The sequence below is a fragment of the Vulpes lagopus genome, chromosome 20, assembly GCF_018345385.1.
Source record: "Vulpes lagopus strain Blue_001 chromosome 20, ASM1834538v1, whole genome shotgun sequence".
Classification (NCBI taxonomy): domain Eukaryota; kingdom Metazoa; phylum Chordata; class Mammalia; order Carnivora; family Canidae; genus Vulpes; species Vulpes lagopus.
In genome coordinates this window covers 29,719,794-29,742,741 of record NC_054843.1, presented here as the reverse complement: position 1 = coordinate 29,742,741, position 22,948 = coordinate 29,719,794, and the positions used below count along the sequence as shown (strand labels likewise).

Sequence of the window (22,948 nt, the reverse complement as noted above, 5' to 3'; positions counted from 1 at the left end):
ATTTAAATGTATAATTAAGATTTTCTCTTCCATTTGGTCTGATGTGGTCATTTTAGGCATGGTTCTTTCCCCGTGAGATACAGAAAAGGCCAGATGTATAATATGTAATAATTTCTGTTTGTATCAGTAGCTCACGGTGTGAGGCTTTGATAATTAACCTTTTGTATGCTGGTGCTCAAGCAAGGGAGTCAGCAAACTTTCTGTTAAGGATCAGAAAGTAAATATTTTAGGATTCGGAGGCCATATGGTTGCAGTGTGCAAGCAGCCATAAACAAAATGTGAAGTAATAAGTATGGCCACATCCGCACAAAACTTTATTTTTTAGCATCAAGATTTAAATTTCAAATAATTTTTGCGTGACAAAACATTACTTGTCTTTAATTTTTTTTTGTCAATCATTTAAAACTGTAAAAAGCATTCTTAACTTGTGGTTGCCAGATTTGACCCTTAGACCATAGTTTTGTGATTCCAGTTCTAGCCCAGAATCAATAACAATATCTCAGAATCTCCAGCTGAACTTTTTTAGCTTAGATATTTCTCGGGATCATCAGAGTTGTTAACTACTGATTGTATGTCAAACTGTCATTAGCTACCATATGGAATGAATTGTTATAGCTGGGTAACTAGTATTATAATTGGTAACTAGTTTGGTATAACCTGAAACTTTCTCGGCAAGATCTGACAATTCCTTTAAAACAAAAGCCATACAACAGAAAGGGCTTAAATGAATCTGAGCATATGGTTCCTATGAACAGGAACAACCAGACAGGGTCTTCTTGTTAGTTTGTATCCTATGCCAGCTAATGAAATAGATCTTAAGTGCATTTCTGAAAATGGTGATTTGTCTTTTTATGTGAGAGCTCAACAGGGTAAACTGGCAACAAACAAGGATTTAAAAATACAACCATGGACTCCTACAAGTATCAATGAATGAAAATCACTTACCTAATTGGGAAACAAAGAGCCAAGTCATTTGGAGTCAATCAGCAATCATAGTTTCCAAATCCGCATTAGCAAGACATGAAAGAAAAGGAAACAGAATAATTCATTAAGATATTTTCTTCAGAAAATGACTTCTACACAGTCACATTACTAATTCTACTGCCAATAAACCACCACCATTTGGAAAACCAACTGGAGGCATTCTTTTATTGTTCTCATTACTGCTTACTATGAAGAAATGATTTTAGAAATATCTGATAAAAACATGTAGAGTACTTGTACAGCTAATATGAATTGAACAATCTTACCACTTATGATAGCAAGCAATATAGCACAGTTTTGAAAATGACTTGAATGAAATCTTTATCTGACTATCAGCAGGCAAAGGGCCAAGGTAGAGTTTATACAATGAGAAGGAAATTGAACAATTCAGATATGTTTATGGAAAACTTGCAACTTGGGGCATCTCATTTGCCATCAAATAAAGCTGTTATTCATGATGTGCAGCAACAATAAAAAGTAGCTGTCTGGTATAAAAATTTTGCCAACAGGGCAAATTCAGGCAAATAAGCAGTTTCCGAATAAATGCATTGGAGAGGAAAGAAAAAAATAAATCTATAAAATGTTTGCATGATGTTTGCTAGCCTCTTCAACTCTTTCTTTAATATATATTATGATGCCTAAAGCCAGCAATTCATGAGTAGGTCATCATTCCCTATGAATATATCTTTTCATTCTATGTAAAGGCCATAATAATAATGCTTTCCTTCTGTAGACCTAAAAATGTCATAGATTTTAAAAGATTACCCAAGCATACAGGAAAACCGAGAAGCAGCTCTTCTTTCATTTCAGTGGATTGCTTTAATGCTATTTTGATCAAGATCATTTCTTGCATTTTGGGGCTCTGATGTTATCTAGCAAAGGAGGTTTCACCTCAGATTTCCTATTCAGAACATCAACATTTACAAAGTTATATTTCTGAGAAGGTTGAGACTTAAGCAATTAAAAATGGTTTCTGCATGAGAAAGACAGTTGAGCATATTTGGAAATTTCAGTGTCATCACACTGAACTTTTCAATAGCTTTTTGGTTGAACTTATCCACATAGCCAAGTTATCTGGCTAATGGACTCTTGCTCAAATTCTCTTTGTTCATTTAGACATGGTCAACATTTACTAGGTAAAGTGCAGGTACCTTCTAACCATAACCTAGTCCTGGATACTCCTACTTTAACCACATTTTTAAAAAAAGTATGATTTTTAAAAGGCATGAAGTCATTCCTTGTGTTTGTCATTTGCCCAAAGAACTAAAGATAAGCAAAGCTGTCTGTGTCCCTATCCTCCCCCACAGGAAAAAGTAAACACTTTATAAATGATTAAGTAACCAATCAGTGACTAAGCAAATATATTATAAATGATTAAGTAACATGGTATTCTTTTTATCAAGATACTCCTCCAATATGGAAAATTAAATAAGCATTTTGAAATGGTACTGAGGACTCACCCATGAGCTATTTCTATTATTAGATAGGCCATTCCAAAACATATCAATTACTTAAATACACTAGCTTTATTTTCCCAGGCTCACTTATCAGCAAAATATGGAATCGAAAAATCTTTGAAACAACTTACTCAAAAAAATGCAACGGTTCAGGAAAAAAAATGGTATTGCTTTCATAATCTCAAACACCTCATCCTGGCAATTTTCTTGAACTCTGACCAAATACATTAGGATATGTTTAAAATACTGAATAGTCTTAATGGCAGATACTTAGTATTTGAGACATGTTTAAACCAATGTTTTAGCTTAATAGTTATATTCTGTAGTTCCTTAAAGATCATCATCTGTTGTTTTTCTTTTCATTTTACAAAGATTAAGAAATTCTTTAAAAATAATCACCATAACATTGCCTCATTGCTTTCTTTCAACTATGTTCATGTGTTTGCTTTCTGCATTTTATCTCTAGAGTTATTTATCTGAAAAAACATGAGCTTAGTCTTCTTGATGTTCATCTGCTCCTTTTTCAACCACTCAAGTGAGGTCATGATGATCCTGTCTGAGAGCTCATGAACAATTCCAGAACAACCAGATGTGAGGGGCTGACCAAAACAAGGGAGGAGCAGATGGTATCTAAAAAACAAAGTGCATTTCCATAAAAATATCCCAAATAACAAGAACTAGAACAAACCCAATGTGGAAACTCTGAAGTTAAGTATTTCCTCCAAACAAGAATTTTCTTAATTCCTCTGCTCAAAATAAAATATGAGCTCAAGATTGTTTACACATTAAAAATAGGTCTGTGGTCCCTCTTATCTGATGCCTGTTTCCTAAAACTGAGCTTTAGATTGGAAATAACCACATTTTCTTTGTTCTACCGAAGCATATTATTACCAGCCATAGTTGTTTATTGGAAATTTGAAAGTTCAGTAGAATGTTTCAAAGACACTGGGATTAAACTTCAACCAGTACTCAAAGATTTATTATTTAGTAAAACTAATTTGATTATATTGGTTTCTGGAGACAAGTTTGAGGATTTTCTAGCAAGTAAACAGAAACTTAGCTAACAAAATTATTTGGGATAAACACCTCAGACTGCTTATGCATACCTTTAAAAGGCTCTACCATTTATGCTACAATGTAATACAAAAATCTTTTTCCCTTAACTTTTGCAACATGTTCCTAAAATAAATGAATTCAGCACCAAGATTAGTAAATGCTTATGTGATCCAGCATCAGTCTACTTTGTAACAGTCTTATTTAATGTTTTGCATGGACCAAAAGTAATAGCTTATTTGGACAGGATATCCAATTTGTAAGTTAATCCTTAGGTTCAAATAAAATGAAATAGCACTTCAACAAACATAATAAATACATATAAGTTATTTTGTTGTTGTCCTATTATTGCTTTTATTGAAGTATAATTGATACACAGTGCTACATGTGTACAACATAGTGATTCAATAGTTCCTTATTTTATGTTATGCATTATAGTATGTTTTTAAAAGATTTATTCTCAGATACTTTTTAAAAAATATTTTTTAAGTAATTGCTATGCCCAATGTGGGGCTCAAATGCTGACCCCAAGATCAAGAATTGCATGTTCTGGGATCTCTGGGTGGTGCAGCGGTTTGGCGCCTGCCTTTGGCCCAGGGCGCGATCCTGGAGACCCGGGATCGAATCCCACGTCGGGGTCTCGGTGCATGGAGCCTGCTTCTCCCTCTGCCTGTGTCTCTGCCTCTCTCTCTCTGTGTGTGTGTGACTATCATAAATAAATAAAAATTGAAAAAAAAAAAAAAAGAATTGCATGTTCTTCCTACTGAGCCAGCCAGGCAGCCCATATCATAGTATTTTTTCAAAGTACTTTTTAAAAGTACTGTGAATTCAACTTAAGCTGAGGTAATGTAGGATATTTCAACATAAAACATGAATTTTGTGGTTCATACTCACAAACTTTTGAACATGAGTAGCCTTTACAAAAAAAAAAAAACTAATTTCCTTTTTGGTCATAAGCATGAACAGAACTGGCTGCCTCATTCTTACCCTAATATTTTGTGGGCTAATCTTGGGAAAGAGATGTCATATACTCAGAGCAAAGTTTTCCTTCCAAGGAAGAAAGTAATGTATCTTCTAATAATTGTGCCTCCCATATAGTTGGAAAAGGCAAACTGCTCACGTTTGAAAGAAAGAAAGAAAAAAAAAAGGCATTTTAAGTATCCAAATTTATCTCCATGGCGATGCCTTTTTAGAAATAGTAGTTGACACTCTAATAGCTAGAAATTGGTGATGTTCCTTCTGAAAATGAACGGTTGCTTCTGGACATAAAATCAGCACTTTAAATTATTTATACTATACAAACATATGATGAAACTTCATCTCCTGGGGACCACCTCTCCTCCTTTCCATTCCTCAAGAACTTATATTTCCAAGCATTTATTGGACAAAGACATCACTTTTTCCTGGAGACATGCTAAACTTAGCAAAACAAAAGTGGAATTTGTTTCTCCCTTTTCTCTCACAAATATTTTCCACATCCTTTATTTTTGACCTTGGTAAAAGACTTCACCAGTTGAAGCATGCTTTTATTCTCATTGCTTTTACCAGCAACAAATATTCACAGACTGCCCATCTTGTGCCAGGCAGTGACACGAGATACCTGTTTTAGGGAGGCAAGGTGAGATCTTTCCCTGGCTTTGCTCTCCAAGGTTGTGGAAGAAATGCCCCATTCCTTCCATTAGCTACTTTTTGTAGAAAGCACTCATTAGTTTCTTGCTGGACTACTGCTAATTTTTTTGTTTCACATACCAACAGTCCCCAACCCCCCAACCCCAATTCTAGTCTATCCATCATACTGCTACTAGAAGAATTATCCTTAAATTAAAAACAAAAGAAGATGAGTAGGAGAAGGAAACAAAAAAGGAAGAAAGGAAGAAAAAAAGGATACAGGGAAGATTAAAAGAAAATGGCAGAGATGAGGAGATATAGAGAATAAAAGCTGATAAGTCCCTTGTGACCTCCTGTTGCCCACAGGACAAAACCCACCACTTTTTAGCGTAACTGAGGAGGTCCTTTGTCCTCTGCTTTCAAACTATTTAGTCACTCCCCAGCATGCCACACTCTGCACACTATGCTCCTGACACAGTGGCTCTCTGTTCACCTATAAGCCCAATGGGATCCTTCATAAAAATCTGCTTTTGTGCAAATAGGATCCCCTGTCTACACTTTTTTTTTTTTTTCTTCACCAGGCATATTCCTGTTCATTCATTGACCCATCTCAAACGCCATGACCCTGAGGCTATGCTTGCTTTTACCAACCAGTCACTGGAACTCAGATGCTTTATAGTCTACCCCACTATTCATAGGCTATTAACAGAGCTTCTCCTTTGTCATTCCACAGTGCCGTGCATATAGCACAATGACTAAAATTTCTACATTTTTAGTTTACGAGTTTGTGTTTCCCATCAAATCGTGAGTGCTCATTAACTGAATTTTAGTTAGCACTAAAAATGTGGCACTGTCTTATCTTTGCTGATCTGTCCCCTATTAGAGTGCTAGCATTTTTTTTAAGCATCAGCACCTTATAGCCAAAGTTGCCTTATCTAGCATATACACAGGTTCAGCTGCCATTCAGTAAGTGACTGCACTTTGTTTCTTCTTTCTTCTTGATGTCTACTCTAAGAGAATGACTTAGCACTTAGTATACTTTATATCCAATAATCCCTCAGTCATTATGACCACTATGATCAGGAGTAAGTCCAACTAGGTGGGGCAGGTGAGTTATGAGTGGGCTTGGGGTGCATAGTAAAGAAGCTAATCTAGATGAATGAATAAAGGTAGAAAATCTTTACATCCTAATATAAAACTAAATACCATCATGTTCGTTTGTAATTGAGTTAAAGAGTATAAACATAGAGATAAAAGATATAGAGATAGAGGTGAAAAAAGTAGACTTTTTAAAGCCTCTATCTTTATGATTTTTCCATGGGTAAAGTATGATCAACTATCTGCTACATTCAAACACATAAGGAAATTCATATTAGTCTTATGTGTATTTAACCAACCTTTGGAGGGAAGACTGTTTGTCTCTTCAAGTGTTAACTCTTTTTTGTCTGTGTGATCTATGTTTTTGTGAAGGTCCATCTTTCTTGCCTATTGCCATAGACTTGAAAATGTCAAATGTAATGAAAGAGATAACCTTAAAAATAGATACGCATCTTGCTCATACTATCCTATAGGGAATTCTCTTACGGGCTGTGTTTTCAGGACCTCAAGTAAACTTGAGTTATAGGGTGTAATAATTGCCACCTTTTCTGCACGTTTGTGTCTCACTAAGGCATACACCATCAAAAAACAATTCCTGAAAAATGGCTTGTGTCAATTTTTTCCCACCAGGCTTAAAAGTATCTGTCACTCCTCTGAGCACCACCAAAGAGCTATTGCCTCTTCTTATGTGAGGAAGCCTGTTATACTGTAAGGGATATCAGACAGCTTTAGAAATGCCTGTGCATGAATGAGGAAGGGAAGGTGGGAGAGAAGCATATTTGTGATGTATGAATGAATGAAGCAGTTAATACCTGGCCCCTCCTTTCCTCAAAAAAAGAAAAGAAATCTCTCTTCAGGCCTGAAAAACTATAGCAGACATTTAATAGATTGGATTGTATGAGGAAAGAAAATGAGTGCCTGAAGCTAAACACAGGCAATCTGGGACAGGTCCACCAAAGATGTCACTGGAGATGATGTTCAGCTTTATACCGGTCAACAGCGCCCAAGGCAGCATTACACGGCTCAAGTGTTTCTTTGGCCTCCTATCACTTTTCTTTTCTGCCTCTGTCCTCCCAAGTTCTGCAGTCATGCTTCTTTCAACCCTTGATCCGAATGTTCTTATTTTTTTCTTTGGCTGGCTACCGAATTCTAAGTACAATTGAAAGTTCTGAAATTATGACTTCCTACCTATCCATTAAAACTTTTTTTTTTTTTTTTTTTTTTTTAGAAAAGCTGACTTCATCTCGGCATTTGGAGAATAGTACCTGTAATGTTTATCAAGATAATTCACCTAAAGGTATAGGTGTGGGCAGGAAAATGGATCTTAGATTCTGCCTTAAAAAAAGAAGAAGAAGGGATCCCTGGGTGGCGCAGCGGTTTGGCGCCTGCCTTTGGCCCGGGGCGCGATCCTGGAGACTCGGGATCGAATCCCACGTCGGGCTCCCGGTGCATGGAGCCTGCTTCTCCCTCTGCCTATGTCTCTGCTTCTCTCTCTCTCACTGTGTGCCTATCATAAAATAAATAAAATTAAAAAAAAATTAAAAAAAAAAAAAAAAAGAAGAAGAAGAAGAAGAGAAGAAAAAAAAGAGGGGTGCCTGGGTGGCTCAGTTGGTTCGGTGTCTTGGCTCAGGTCATGATCTCAGGGTCCTGGGATTGAGCCCTGCATCAGGTTCCCTGATCAACAAGGAGTTTGCTTGACCTTCTTCTTCTGCCCCTCCCCCTGCTCGTGTTCATTCTGCCTCACTCTCAAATAAAAATAAAATTAAAATTAAAATTAAAAAAAAATCTCCAAAACAGAAAAAGAAAAAAAAGAAAGGGAGAGGTTAATAAATTAGCATGAATTTATGGTTGAGTAAATTTGGGAAAGCATTTTAATAAGAGGCTTGCTGGTTCCCCTTGCCTATGCTGGATTAATACTCTTTTCAAACACATTTTAGAAGAAAGTGGCCCCAGAGTATGCACTTCTGAAAAGTTTCCACCTCATACCAAACTATGTTTAATTATGTGGGGAAAATGTGATGATTTTCATTATTGAAGCAAGGAAATAGCTACACAAATCAGTCTTTGTTTTGCATACCATATTTGACTGCAGATGGTTATAACAACCTAGTACACAAACATTTGTAAAAATAGGCATATGTTATGGTGAGTTTCGAACACATGAGATAAAACTCATTGCCAGGTTTGTTTTCAAGAGTCATGTGGGCAACGATTTGTCACTATTTATTACAATAACAAATCTAACTCTCTTCACAAACAGATGTGCTAAATTCAAATCACCAGTTTATGACAGAAACACAAGAATAGATTTTTCTTCATGTAGATTTTTTCACTTAAAAGCTTCTATACTTGCATTTTGTTCATAATAATCAAGCTAATCAAACTAACATCCAGCATTCTTTATGTTTTCAAGTGTATGGAAGCAGACAGCTTCCCTTCTCAGAGTAAAATTAGAAATAAGAGTAGAGGAAGTGGCTGAGGAAATTTAGAAGCAGCTAGGTTTAATTAAGGTGTTTCAGATACCATCTTTAGAAGGCATGATTGAATCAACAAATCTAAAGCTGTAACCTCTTCACAGTTAATAAAATGGCTAATGCTGGAATATAACCAAGCCTCAACTGACTCCATTATAATAAACTGGCTTAAACTAGCAGAACTGTAATCACGTGCATTGTATCCTGTCAAGTAATTCTTTTTTGGGAAAGAAAGGAGTCTGTACAGAGTATGGAAAAGAGGAGCCTAGGAGCAAGAATTTAGATTTAATTCAACACCAGCTAGAAATGGGGAGTAGCAAATCATCAGACACATTTCCTGATTAAGGCAAGGAACTTTTCCATGGCCTCGGTGAAATTTAAACTCTCTATTTCCCTCTGTTTTAATCTAGTATTCAACAAGCATCTTTCTGGTCATGAAACTGTACAAACACTAATATTAATAATAGCCCTTAATACTGATTATTAATTTTGTGCCACACACAAGAGCTAAGGTATTTACATTGTAAATACCTTTAGCCTTGGATTTGTTGATTTAATCATGCATTATTTCTTTTCATCATTATGATAATCTAAGAAGATATGAATAGGAACTGCTCATTTTATAGTAAAGGTCTAGTAAGGGTACATTAACTAGGTCAAGGATACATAATAAGAAATTGATGGGGTCAAGATTCAAGACTACAGAGTTCAATTCCAGAACTTTAAACCATACACTCCATTAACAGCACCTCTAAAAAAGCTACCTACAAAGCTGAGGACCAGCCTAGATGATGAAGCCACACCATCACTGTGCTAACTGCACGGACCTGTTCAATTTCCCCCATATCTGTGTATCATAGTCTTTATAATTTTAAGAAGGACAGGTGGTCACAAAAATTTCAGATGGAAACAAAGGCAAAAGCAAATATATTACCTGGTTTCTTTTTTCTTTTTACAAGTATTAGGCAACAGATGTTAGTATACATTATATCTATGAATATACCAAACAAAGGGGTTTAGTTAAAACCAAAGTTGTTATCTGAATCACAATGCTAATTTAATCTCTATTATTGGCATATCTCAAGCAATTTCAGAGGTTTTGAATACACAGAACAAGAGTATTGACAGTTATACCAGTATCATATGTCACCAGAAAGGTAGCCATTTCACGCTTGTAAAAACAGTGGTAGCCACTTTTAGTTAAACTGAATAGCTAGTAAAATTGGGATTCTTTGAGTCTCAGAAAATCTAAATATCAGATTTGCAATAGTGTTTTTTTTTTCTTTGCCTTAAATATTTGAATTTAGCTGCTAAAAGGGATTTTTTTTATTGCTATCAAGTAGAAATTTGATTACTGATAGAATTTGATACAATGCTCTGGGGCATATAAACCACATCTAAGAAAATATCCAGCTTTATTGTTTTTCAGACTACCCAACTGCAACTGCAAGTGTCCTCAAAATGTCATCAACAATAAACTGCAAAAGGCTTCACATCTCCTCATTAAACAGTCTCCCTAAGGCACTAGGCTGTAAACAGAAATTGCCTGGTTCCTAAGATGGAGCTTATGAATTCAGACAGAGACATTGGCACTTTCACTAAACACAAAAGTTCATATTTTGAATCTTATTTATGTAGCAATCAGTGCAGAGTACATAGAAGCAAAAAATTACTCTAGATAATTACCATATCAATGGGCTTAATGTATTTCTGTCATATCCCAAACATCCAGTGCACATTTTGAAATCTAGATTGGAGAATATGTATTCTTGATGCCCTGGAGCTCTTTTTTTTTTTTTTTTTGGTCAGATTCAACAGCGCATCCTCCAATAACAGAAGATGCATCTAACTTTTTCACACTGAGTAACAGAATCTATATCACATAGCATATTATATACATGATTTATCTTTTCTTTAAAAATGGATGAAACAAGTCAACCAAATACTGACAAACAATGTCACATGGCTAACTTATTTCATGTTGGAATTTAGAATCATTAATGTAAAAAAAAACCCTAATACTTTATCAAATAAATAAAAAGTATGACTGAAGAGGGACAAGACAATACTCAGTAAAAACAGGTTTGACAACATGTCATCAGATAAAAGTTCAAGTGTCTTTGGTTGCCTTTCACTACCTTTATGACCACTCACCAAACTTTTCATTCTTTCCTTTTGTGCCTGAGCCCTGTACTTCAAAATGATCTTCTAATAATGTTCTCAACACACTCCATGGATATCTACCTCTATTCATTTATCTACATGTGCTTCTTTACCACGGTCCTGGTTCAGTCGTAACTGACTGCCACTCAAGTCTACATATAACCCTTAACAACATGCTGTATAATTATTAGACATAAAGCATGCTCAGTTCTAGGCCATTCTCTGACACAGCATAGACACCAAATCACCAAATAAGTGGTATCTTGCAATATACCTTATATTTGGGCTTTGAGGTCAAATGGTGGTGGTGGGGGAACCAATGGTTTAAATTATACTAAGAGAGATTAATTTGTGTGTGTGTGTGAAAGTAGCAAAATTACCAAGTGGTAGAGAAGGAATTCAGTTTGAATTTGTCTAATGCTAAAGTTCATGCACTTTAGCCTAACTGAACCTCCATTATTTCTATGAATCCTTCCTTCACATCGCTAAACTTCCAAGTTATGAGAATTAAATAAGATAATATATGTCAAGCACAGTGCACATTACTATTAGCTCCCATTGCTTATGTCACTATGCTTCCCTTCACATGGTACTAAAAGTAGAGGCAGGTTATAATCTCAACACGGTCAGTGTATATCCATGAATTATAGCATCTGCTTAACTCCTTAGATTGGCTTTACAAATGGGATGAATGCACATCTTTTAAGCATCATGGAACGTATAGACCCAGCAAAAGGCACAGGGCAGTGGAGAATCGGAACTATGGTAAAATACCTTAGAGACAAGGTCAAAGAACTCACTATTACATCACTTTCACTAGACTGAACTCTCTCGTGCAATTGCTTTTTACTCTACTTATGGGCAAAGAACAACCTGGAGGATGTTTGTACTTCATAAATGATATGGGTCACTCAACATAAAGGGATCCTACGTAAACAAAGAGTTTGTATTGTTCCATCAGTCTGAACTGAGAATCAGTAGTATTTGATATATTTTGCCATGTGGGCAAGAAGTCAATTTCAAATTCTCAAGCAGTAGAAGGAGAGTCAAAATAGAAACAGAAGTTTCCAGAAATTCGCCTGCTCTTGCCTCAAATTTTATCCACATGTATCTGTCTAGCAAATCTTACATCTGGTATTTCACATTCCATCATTTTACTCTTTATTAAAAGCTTCGATTCTGATTTACTTCATGCCAAATTAGCTCCGGATTATTTATTTTTATCCTTAAAAGAAAGACTACATCAATATCAACATCGGATCATTAATTAACGAGGAAAATCCAACTGCCAAATTCTGTTTAGGCCCTAACATGAGTGTTTTAGGGAAACTCAGATCAACACATCAGAAAGCAATACAGCATAAAGAAGTTCGATGGCTCTAACAAAAGAATGCAAAGGAAGGGAAAAATAAAGAGCCGAATCCCACATTGTTCCTGAGATTACTGCCAAACTATCACAGATTTCAGCAGTTTATGAAAACAGTACTTTCTGTTTTCAAATATGCTCTTAAATTTTTCACAGGATGTATCAGATGGGATGCATTCTTGTCATTTTTGGAAAATGTGGAGAAAACAGGCATGCCAAAGACCAAGAACAGCATGTGGGAATAACACTTTACATGCTATTTTTATGCCACTTTTTTTTTTTTTCCCAGAGTACAAAGTGTTGTGAAACATTAGCAGGGGCAACGCGGTGTTAAAAGGTTTTAAACTATATATCTATCTCTTTTATTGCGTTGAAGTGCCCTGTTACATTTTTAACATATGCCATTATTATTAATGCTGGCCCATCATCATTACTGTAAATTAAACAGCAGATCAATTGCCACATAATAGCATAGCAAAGGGTATATGGAAAAAAGATGAAATGCTGGCAGGTGATTCATATTTTTAAAAAGCCAGATTAAAACTTTAGATTTGGTTAGATGCTGTCAGTCAATAAATCCTGGCTTAATAGTGTGACCCTAGAGGATATGAGTTGGTATATGGTTCCAGCTCATGAAAAACTGACATAGCAAACTGCTTCCATGTTTTAAAATATTAATTTGCTTCAAACGGTGGCCTAAACTTTATTCATAAACTCAGTGGTGGCATGTGGTTAATTACTCAATTCACTGAGCCCTTATGGTAGCCTCCTGTGTGTCTCGTGATCACAGGTTTTGCATGTACCACAGAGGCAAAGGCTTAAGGCAACTGCAACAGAGGAGGGGAGGTGTGGGGCTAGGGGATGCATAGAGAAGATAGAGAAGCAGAATGAGGTGGGTGCAACAGGAATATTTCCAATGTTTTACTTTTTGGTACAACATATAAAGGTAGCTACTGAGCATAGTTTCAGAAATATTGCCCCATGTGCAGCCAAAATCCAGGAACATGTTGTCAGACTTTGACAAGCAGGGTCCCTGCATGCGCCTCCCTCTCCTCTTCCCCACACACGGTTCCCATTCTCCAGGGTATGGTCTCAATCTGCAAAATGAGGCTGCAACAATGGAGAAAGGATAAGGAAATAAGAAAACCTCAAACTATAAATTAACCTCAACATAGTTCCCTGTGTTTTTCCTATGTTCAGCACACTACTCCCAGAAGGTATAAACCTGCTTGTCTCTCTGGTCCTACGAATGAGTTGACTCAGAGTGTTCCCAAGGAATAAAGGTACTTCCCCTCCAGTACTGGATCCATGGCATGGGCTAGAAGGATTCTTATAGAACTATCATTATACAAAGACTTTAGAGTTTTGTAGTACTAGTTATAAACATATTCACCTACATTATGGGTTAAATAGGCTTTGGAGGGCTGTTCTTATTCTTACAGAATCTAATTCTTACAGAAGTCTGATTCTTACAGAAAATCCATTCTTATAGAACAATGTTTTTATGGAAAATGACATCCCAAGTTCCAAGGTGTCTATGACTTACCCATGGATTTTAATTAATTAATTAATTATTTTGTAAAGATTTTATTTATTTATTCATGAGAGACATACAGAGAAAGGCAGAGACATATAGGCAGAGGGAGAAGCAGGCACCTTGCAAAGAGCCCAATAGGGGACTAGATTCCCAGACCAGGATCATGCCCTGAGCTGAAGGCAGATGCTCAACCACTGAGCCGCCCAGGCATCCCAATCCATGGATTTAAAAAATATGTTTCAATTGTAAGCTGCAAACTGTCTGCACTCTGTTCCTTTACGATATGAAGTACTTTTCACCACATCAGTTAAAGCAAAAGGCTGATTGTTGGTTCCTGCAACACAGAATGAGTAAGCCAGTCTTTAAAGCAGAATTTCCATCCAGGAGGAATTCGAATAAAACCCAACAAGGAGGAAAAACAGCAAATGAGGGGTACCTCTACACCACTAGGGAGACTTTGCAGGAATTAGCTGGTGTTGTGTTAGTTTTTATCCCTGAAGAAGCACAGCTAAGCTATTTGAAGCTGCTTTCTCAGAGGGATTATCTCCTTCAATCTGTTTTAATCACAACTAAATGCTTTCAATTGCTATATACTGAGCTAGAATTAGAGAATCAGAATTCCACTAGAACTCTGTGACTTGGTTGAAAAAAAAACTGCACAGATCCATAGATACATACACATAAATGCATTCTCAAAATTAAATTGTCACCTTCTATTCTTCAGGTAAATCAGGAAATATAAAAAGGTGGTATTTTTAAATGACATAATACATTATATATGCAAAACATTATACATGAAAATGCTTTAGAGTTTAGAGATGATTTTAAGAAATGGTCAAATACATTCTTCAGAAAATGGCTGCATTTGCAGATAATCACTATTGTTAAAAATAACTAATCTGAAAACAGAATGGCAAACAGAGCTATAATTTATAGATATTATTTATTGCTTACTTTGCCCATTACTGATATTCTGTATGAGCCACAAAAATCCTCACACATTTATTTACTACTCTACAAATTTTTAATGTTCTCAAAGAATGTGTTAATTTATGTGCTGTGATGAGAGTACTGGTCACTGACCAGTTACATTTATGATTAGATCATTCCATCAGATACAAGCTTGCTCCAAAAAAGCTATGAGGTTGATAAAAATCCTGATTTTCTTTCAGTATCTGTCAGACAATACAAATTTTTAATTGCTATTTTCCTTCGATGAAATGAAAAATTATTTTCTTGCATTAAAACTAAAAATAAATAAATTGAAGCTCAATGAAAGAATTACACCTATCTAGTATTCAATTCCATGAGAGAAGCAGTATAATCAAGATGAAAGCATGAACCCTGGAACTCAATTGTTTGCATATGAATCCTGGTTCTACTGCCTTCAAGGAGTACAATCTGTCCTGTCAAATGAAGGTCCAACTAATACTATTTATCTTGTAAGATTGTTGTGACGATTGCATGAGCATGTAGCTTAATAAGTCCAACCACTAAGAGCTGAATAGGTGGTTACAATTCATATTTATGTGACCCACATTTAAAACAAAGGATTATGTGACAATAAGCTAGGTGAATTTGTATTCTCAATTATCACCACCCCCAATTTCAAGACTTTGATGGCTACTTTATGGACATCAATAGGTTCACATTTTGCCCAAGATGTAGAGCTATCAAATAATTTTATGCTGACATCAGTTGCTTCTTGACAGCTCTAAGATATGAAATAACAAGCAGTCAACATCAGTGCTCTTAAATCAAGCCCAAGGGCCCCCATGGCACCAGACAGTGTCAGCTTGTTACTGCTAAGGAAATGTCAGTCCAGTCAAAGTGTGGCGTGGTTGTCAAATTCCTGGTTGTGTCTGCCCTGGTATAACTAACATTCTATAAGGTAACATTCACAAAGATGATGTAATGTTACTAAAAACCCTAAAGCAGAATAGCCAAGGTGGCTCTTGGACCTCAAGTGAGTTGTTTGACTTCTTCCATCAGTGGAATTCCTTTCTCCAGTAGACAGGTTAATTTTCTCGGCTTATAGGCCCAAGATTTAGGATGAGAGTGTACATTTTCTCCCTGCCAACATTTTAAGAATTTGTATAGATTCAGACATCAGTATACATGTGATTATTGACTGTGGTTTGCAATGCTTAGGAACCACTGATTTACTTCTTAAATGCTTTGGCTTTCAGAATTACTTATGTTGGCCCCTTTATTTTTTTTATTTATTTTTTTTAAATTAATTTTTATTGGTGTTCAATTTACCAACATACAGAAAAACACCCAGTGCTCATCCCGTCAAGTGTCCACCTCAGTGCCCGTCACCCATTCCCCTCCAACACCCGCCCTCCTCCCCTTCCACCACCCCTAGTTCGTTTCCCCGAGTTAGGAGTCTTTTTTTTTTTTTTTTTTTTGAGTTAGGAGTCTTTATGTTCTGTCTCCCTTCCTGATATTTCCCAACATTTCTTTTCCCTTCCTTTATATTCCCTTTCACTATTATTCATATTCCCCAAATGAATGAGAACATACACTGTTTGTCCTTCTCCGATTGACTTACTTCACTCAGCATAATACCCTCCAGTTCCATCCACGTTGAAGCAAATGGTGGGTATTTGTCGTTTCTAATTGCTGAGTAATATTCCACTGTATACATAAACCACATCTTCTTTATCCATTCATCTTTCGATGGACACTGAGGCTCCTTCCACAGTTTGGCTATTGTGGCCATTGCTGATAGAAACATCGGGGTGCAGGCGTCCCGACGTTTCATTGCATCTGAATCTTTGGGGTAAATCCCCAACAGTGCAATTGCTGGGTCGTAGGGCAGGTCTATTTTTAACTCTTTGAGGAACCTCCACACAGTTTTCCAGAGTGGCTGCACCAGTTCACATTCCCACCAACAGTGTAAGAGGGCCCCTTTATATCGTATCTGCACTTTAATTTCCTTCCACTTGGCACTAACCCTGATATCCTGCTATTATCCATTCTCACCCACAGCATCTTTGTAATGGCAAGCGTCACTTACCTCTAAGGTGACATATTGGTTAAATCCAAGGGTCTTATTAAAGATTTTCTATTTTTATTTAATTTTAAGAATAGTTTCCTGGTAATACATATGCTCATTTAAAAGATCCTTTTTTTTTTTTTTTGCTATGCCTATAAAGTATGGTGAAATTTTGACTATGTTTCAACTTTCCCATCAACAAGCCTATTTCTAGGCTCTATGCCACAAAAAATAATAGAATGTGTTGGCAGTTCTCAGTCATATTTTGCCAGTAAATATCGCTGCTCATAGATCCAGTTTTTCATTACACTTGGCGAAGACGTTTAGTAGCATTTAAAGGCTTCAATCCCATAGTGCTGTACAATGACCAATCAGAGTTACATCCTTTGAGCCCATGCTAGGAAACTACATTCATCAACATACTATAGTACCTGGATCTCATCCTTTGCTGACACTTACAGGCAATCCCCTGTGACTTTTATCATGAAGAGTGTGTTGGGGTTAGAACTGGGTTATAGTCTATGATCATTAATCTAAAGTCTCACCATGGACTTTCCTGTGCAGCAAATTGCAAGTCTCCCTCACCTTCTTCATATACCAGTGTCATAGGAAAAACTTACATCTGTGCTATAAATCAATTTGAATATATGGTAACAGAAACAAACATATGGGTTAAATTTCCTTGAAATTACACATGGTTATAAAAATTGACCTAAAAAAAGCACTTGGAAAAACATGTTTGTGATCTGATTGAACAAAAATATTTTAAAATATCTCAAGCTGCTTGGCAAATCTCAAAAATGCCAAGTGATTTCCAAGTCTACTCACAACATCCTTTGTCTAACACTTGAGTCTTTCAAAGCATGAAAATGTGTATGTGTATGTGTGTATGCATGAGAAAGAGAGAAAGAGAGCGAGAGAATGAAACAATGGGCTTTATAATCATCTTCAGGAGTTTCATCTATAAAAGCAAACTGAAGAATTTTTCTAAAAATATTATCAGTACGGCAAATATTTTTCAGCAACAAGTTCAGCTCTACACACAACTAGATTCTAAAGGTAGGTACTTGGTGTGAATAAGTAATGCCAAAGTTATTTGATATGAATTTGTGTAATCAAACAGCACATTTTCTACAAAAAAACAAACAAACAAAAACCCAACAACTATCCCTTTCAGTTAATTTGGGGACAAGGCACAAGTTAAAATGCAAACATGTTACTCTATTAGTATAGAGAGCTCCTCAGATCACATATTTGATCTCATTATATACTTGATATCAGGGGCTTGAGATAACAGTTGTAAAAAACAATTAAGCTTCAACTCAGGAGAGCAGATGAGAAAAGTCAAGAGCATGAGGGCATTTCCAAGGAAAGGCTGATATGTCTGGACATGAAGGCCATAGTCCTGGGCAGCTGGAAATCTTTAGGTAGTGAAAGTGAAGGTAAGCATGGGTGGTGTCCAGTACAGAGAATGTGTTTATGGTTATGGGTGATAAAACTTTATTTGATGCAAGTATTTATGCCTATTTTCATACCTGCAATTATTATATGCATAAATGTGTGTGGATATATATACATATTTATATATATTTCATGTATGTAATATATATTATAATGTGTATGTATATATATATATACTATATATAACATATATATGCATAGCTGCAGGTATAAGGATACTATATGTATGTGGGTGTGTGTATCCTCTCATAATGAAGATCTGAGAGACTATACTATTCCAGCTTGAAAATATATAAAGAATCTGCATAAAATATGGCCAATCAAATCAATTAAGGATACTATTTAAGTAGGTATTCATATATCTCCTGACATCATCATTTTTTTACTTACGGTTGCCTAGCTCTTCATTATCTATTTGCGAAATTTGCTTCTGATCTTATCAGAGTTTTATGTTCCTTCACATCAATGTGCAAATTTGCCACCAAAAACTTTCTTAAGCAGTATGTTAGGTAAACAACACTTGCAATTAGAGTTGATCACTTCCAATTGACTTCAGAATAAAACCAAAGTTTTGATTGTGTTAACTTTTCCATCACCATGACCTCTGTTGAGGCAAATTTCCCAGCAATACTTTCAAATTTAAGTACCCCCTCATCTGTCTAAATTATACAGTAAAGTGAGAAGCATAACTCCTTCCAAGAAAAACTAGGTTAAGAAATCAAACACAAAATATCATTTTATCAGGTAATTCTTGACTACCCGCATTATGAGAATGAATATAATTTTGTGAGATTGTTCATATTCATGTGTGTGACCTATGGGTCAAAAACCTCACCTTCTCCAATTTGATAATGTATCATGCTTTGAAACCTTTGCTTTAGGAAAATTATTAAGGCATGTGTTCCATTTAGCTCTGTCCAGATTAGTCTTAAATACTTGAAGTCCCATTCTCCCCAATTGCTCGGAATCACTTCCTGAAGCTCTTTCTGCTTTGGTAACACCTGTGCACTATACCTAATCTCTTGATCAATTCACTCACTTTTCTGTGCTCATTGTTCTTTTTGGCATTCAGGACAGTGGCCACACTATCCTTGGTGTACTCCTCTAGTCCTTTATAGATATTTCCACCAATCCTGTCCCATTACTTAGTCATCAGTTAGTTCCCTGGCCTCTCATCTGTCTTGCTTTACTCTTTCCACATTGTTAGGGTCTAGCACATTCTTGGTATTGCTTAAATACTTTCCAACTGGATAAGTGAATGTAAACAAATTCTGATTATAATTACAACTCTGCACTCACTTCAAGTGCCATTAAAATTCTCATGCTTAAATTTAACTAAATTTACCACCTCTCTCTTGAAATTGTTATGGATTCTGAAATATTTCAAATATATAGAGAAGCATTGCAAATATATCTACCACACAACTTTACACTTATACTTTTTAATTATCTTAAGCACATCCTGTAAATGGGAAAAAAATCTAGACCCACTTTACAACCTTGTTAGTCAACTAGAATCCTTTCATTTGGAATTGTGTGTTGTATTTGTTTGTGGGTTACTAGAGACCCACAATGCACAATAAAGTAATTTTATCTATTTTTTCACTTCTAAAATTGAGTTTAATAATTGAAAATATCCCTAAAGTTTAAGGAACGCAATTTTTTGTTGCAAGCCACATTCTTTAATATATTTAATTTTATTAAAAAAAAAAGGAACATCAAGTTTAATTTAAAGGAAAAAAATCAGAAATTGATTGATAAAACAACAGAACAAATGAATTCCTGAAGAAAGAGTTCTGCATCCTGGTGATCATACTTATTGAAAGAGTTGGAAAAAAATTAAAATGTCCTTTAGCTTAAGAATTTTTGAGTTATCTACAAATCAACTCATTTCAGGAGTGGAAAGAATCCTTGGTCATTTCTTAATATCAAAATGTATGCAGGTTTCTCTTCTGGATATCTTCTACATTTAAAGAGGCAATCATACAAAATCTCCTATATTCCATACATGATAAATTCTTTGTTTCAGCCAAGTCTTAATGGAGTGGCAACTAGTACAACACCATCTCCCCTGACAAAAAGCATCAGAATATTCTGTTTTGTTGATTTATATATCTCTTCATATATTTCTTCATCAATTTCTATAGTAATCACAGTTTCTTCCACATCTCCCAATATCATATTTAAATGCTGATCATAAGCATCGAAGCCCTCGGTCATTGCTCATTTTCACATAAATTTGTTCATCCAGGCTGAGCCTGATGAGATCTAGGGGCTCTTCTACAGTGTTGGGAGTTTATTGCTGGTCCATGTCATCTGCCATCTTTCAAACCATTCTTTAATATATTTGATAAATAAATAATACATATCAGATAATGTTTTTAAAAAAGATAATAATAGGAAGTTTTCAAAAATTATTTGGATCATAGTCTATAAGTGAAATAGCACTTTTGACCACTAGAGGGAAGCTACTTTCAAACTCACAAAGAAGAATTATTTCCCCTCCTTGTGATTCAACAAGTCCTCATCCTTGTCTAGTTAGGTGTTTGGTCAACAGACAATTCAGTATCCTTTATTAACAATAAATATGATTACAATGTTTAATCAAATAAGAACCCTATTTTCTAAGAGCTAGAAACAAAGAACCATAAAACTGGCAACTACTATTTGCGTCCCTCTAGAGGCAAAAGGAAATCTATAATTTGCCTTGAGAAAGTGGAAAGAGATCAGAGGCAAAAGACAGAAGCAGCACCAAAGTGCAATCTTATTCCTTTACCATCTGTCACAATCACTGCTATTCCCCAAAGACCATGTTTAAAAATGAGACAAAAGGGAGCTCCTAAGAACTTGAAAAAGGTAAGGGTTCTGAATCAAACTGAGTATTAAAATTCAAAAACACCCATTAGAAACTGCTAGAAATCAAGAAGAAAAATTTCTTCCAGTATAAGCCCATGGCAAGGAGAAGGGTTGTAAAACAAGCAGGGAAGAAAGAAGAGAATGAGCCCCAAATAAAACCTTTAGAATTATGCATTTCCTAGAGTATGATTGTATGTCTTGAAATTTATTTGCTTAGTGTATTGAATTAAAATGCACAGATAGGCTTTCAAGAATTATTACAGTGCTATTATTTGAACAGATGATTTCATATTATATGTAACACATTTCTAACTGTTCAGCTGTTATATCCCAACAAAAATCCCTGTGGCACACAAATGCAGTAAGGCTTAAGTCATGAACTGACCACATTATCTTCCAGGTTCTCAGGTCTCCACCACTTGGGGGCAGACTAAACAGCATCAGGGAAAGGAGGATGAGCAACATTCTCAACAGATTCTAGAAGTGCTTTTTAAAATACAAATGGATGAATGGAAGCCACTTCACTTCCATTTGAATCTATCTCACATATAACTAGAGAATGAAGGCATTATGACCCTGCCAGAGCATAATATAAATAATTTCATATTGAAATTTTAAATTAAAAAGAGCCATGTTCAGTATTGCCACTCACCACCACTGCCAGCCCCAGGCATTAGTGACAGCAGAAAAAGATACTAGAGAGTCTTTCTTTTTTTCTTTTTCTGTTTCCCTACAGTCTTCAGAAGTTTCAGTTAAAGCTGTCTTACCGGGATCCCTGGGTGGCGCAGCGGTTTGGCGCCTGCCTTTGGCCCAGGGCGCGATCCTGGAGACCCGGGATCAAATCCCACGTCGGGCTCCCGGTGCATGGAGCCTGCTTCTCCCTCTGCCTATGTCTCTGCCTCTCTCTCTCTCTCTCTCTCTCTCTCTCTCTCTCTCTCTCTGTGACTATCATAAAATAAATAAAAAATTTTAAAAAAATAAATAAATAAAAAAATAAAGCTGTCTTACCAATAGAAGAGTCTGTTGTAGTACAAACTTCTTAGCCATGGACAGATTTCAAATGGATAAATTTCAATGACCAAACAAAGGATTAGGCTATATAGATAGTCAATGCTTGTTCTGTCAGTCAGCATGGGCAATTAGGTATCTGTTTGCAACAAGTCTAGGCAGGTCCAAAGACAAATCCTCCTCTTACTTAAATCAGGAGATTTCTGTAGGTACCCCTGATCAATGAATGAAGTCATTATAATAAAAATCTATATTCCCAGGCAAAGAAGAAATATAATATATAGAATATAAAAATGTTATTTCTCTGCCCATAATTAGATTAATGCATGAACGAAATGTATCAGAGTTCTGTGGATTCATCTTTTGCTTCCTTCAGATGCAAAGGAAGGATTCTGAACACCTGATATGTGAGCAATTAAGCTCATAATGGACTTGGCCAATACACATATTGCCAATGAAGTAAGACCAGATTAAAATGAAAAATAGAAACATAATTACTTTCCAGTTATTATAATATAGGACAAGGAGCACAGGCTAATCAAGATAATTGACTTAGTCATGTCTCTAGAAGATGGAGCTACAGATATAAATTGAAACATATAGAGATTGATAGAAGATGAATAATAACCACTCTTATCTTAGAGAAGAACCTTAAAGGCACTCTAGTCATTCCGATGACCTAAAGTACAATAGTTGATAAATATTGTTACCTTGACATTAATCTCAATAAAACATAATAATATTTAACTTCTTAATCATAAAATGTAGAAAATACATTTGCTGGTTGGTGGCAGCACCCACTACTTACAAAGTGATTACTACAGTCTATACATTGTGTTTAGTCATTCAACTGCACATGTATTGTCTCATTTAGGACTTGAA

General features: G+C 35.7%; 1 protein-coding gene and 1 pseudogene across 16 annotated transcripts in view; both read right to left on the bottom strand.

Annotated features, from left to right (window-relative positions):
• Nucleotides 1-22,948, bottom strand: part of ROBO2 (roundabout guidance receptor 2) — a 1,676,347-nt gene that overhangs the window by 302,732 nt on the left and 1,350,667 nt on the right. The gene's annotated exons all lie outside the window — the stretch shown is intronic.
• LOC121479323 lies at nt 20,123-20,525 on the bottom strand (annotated as a pseudogene).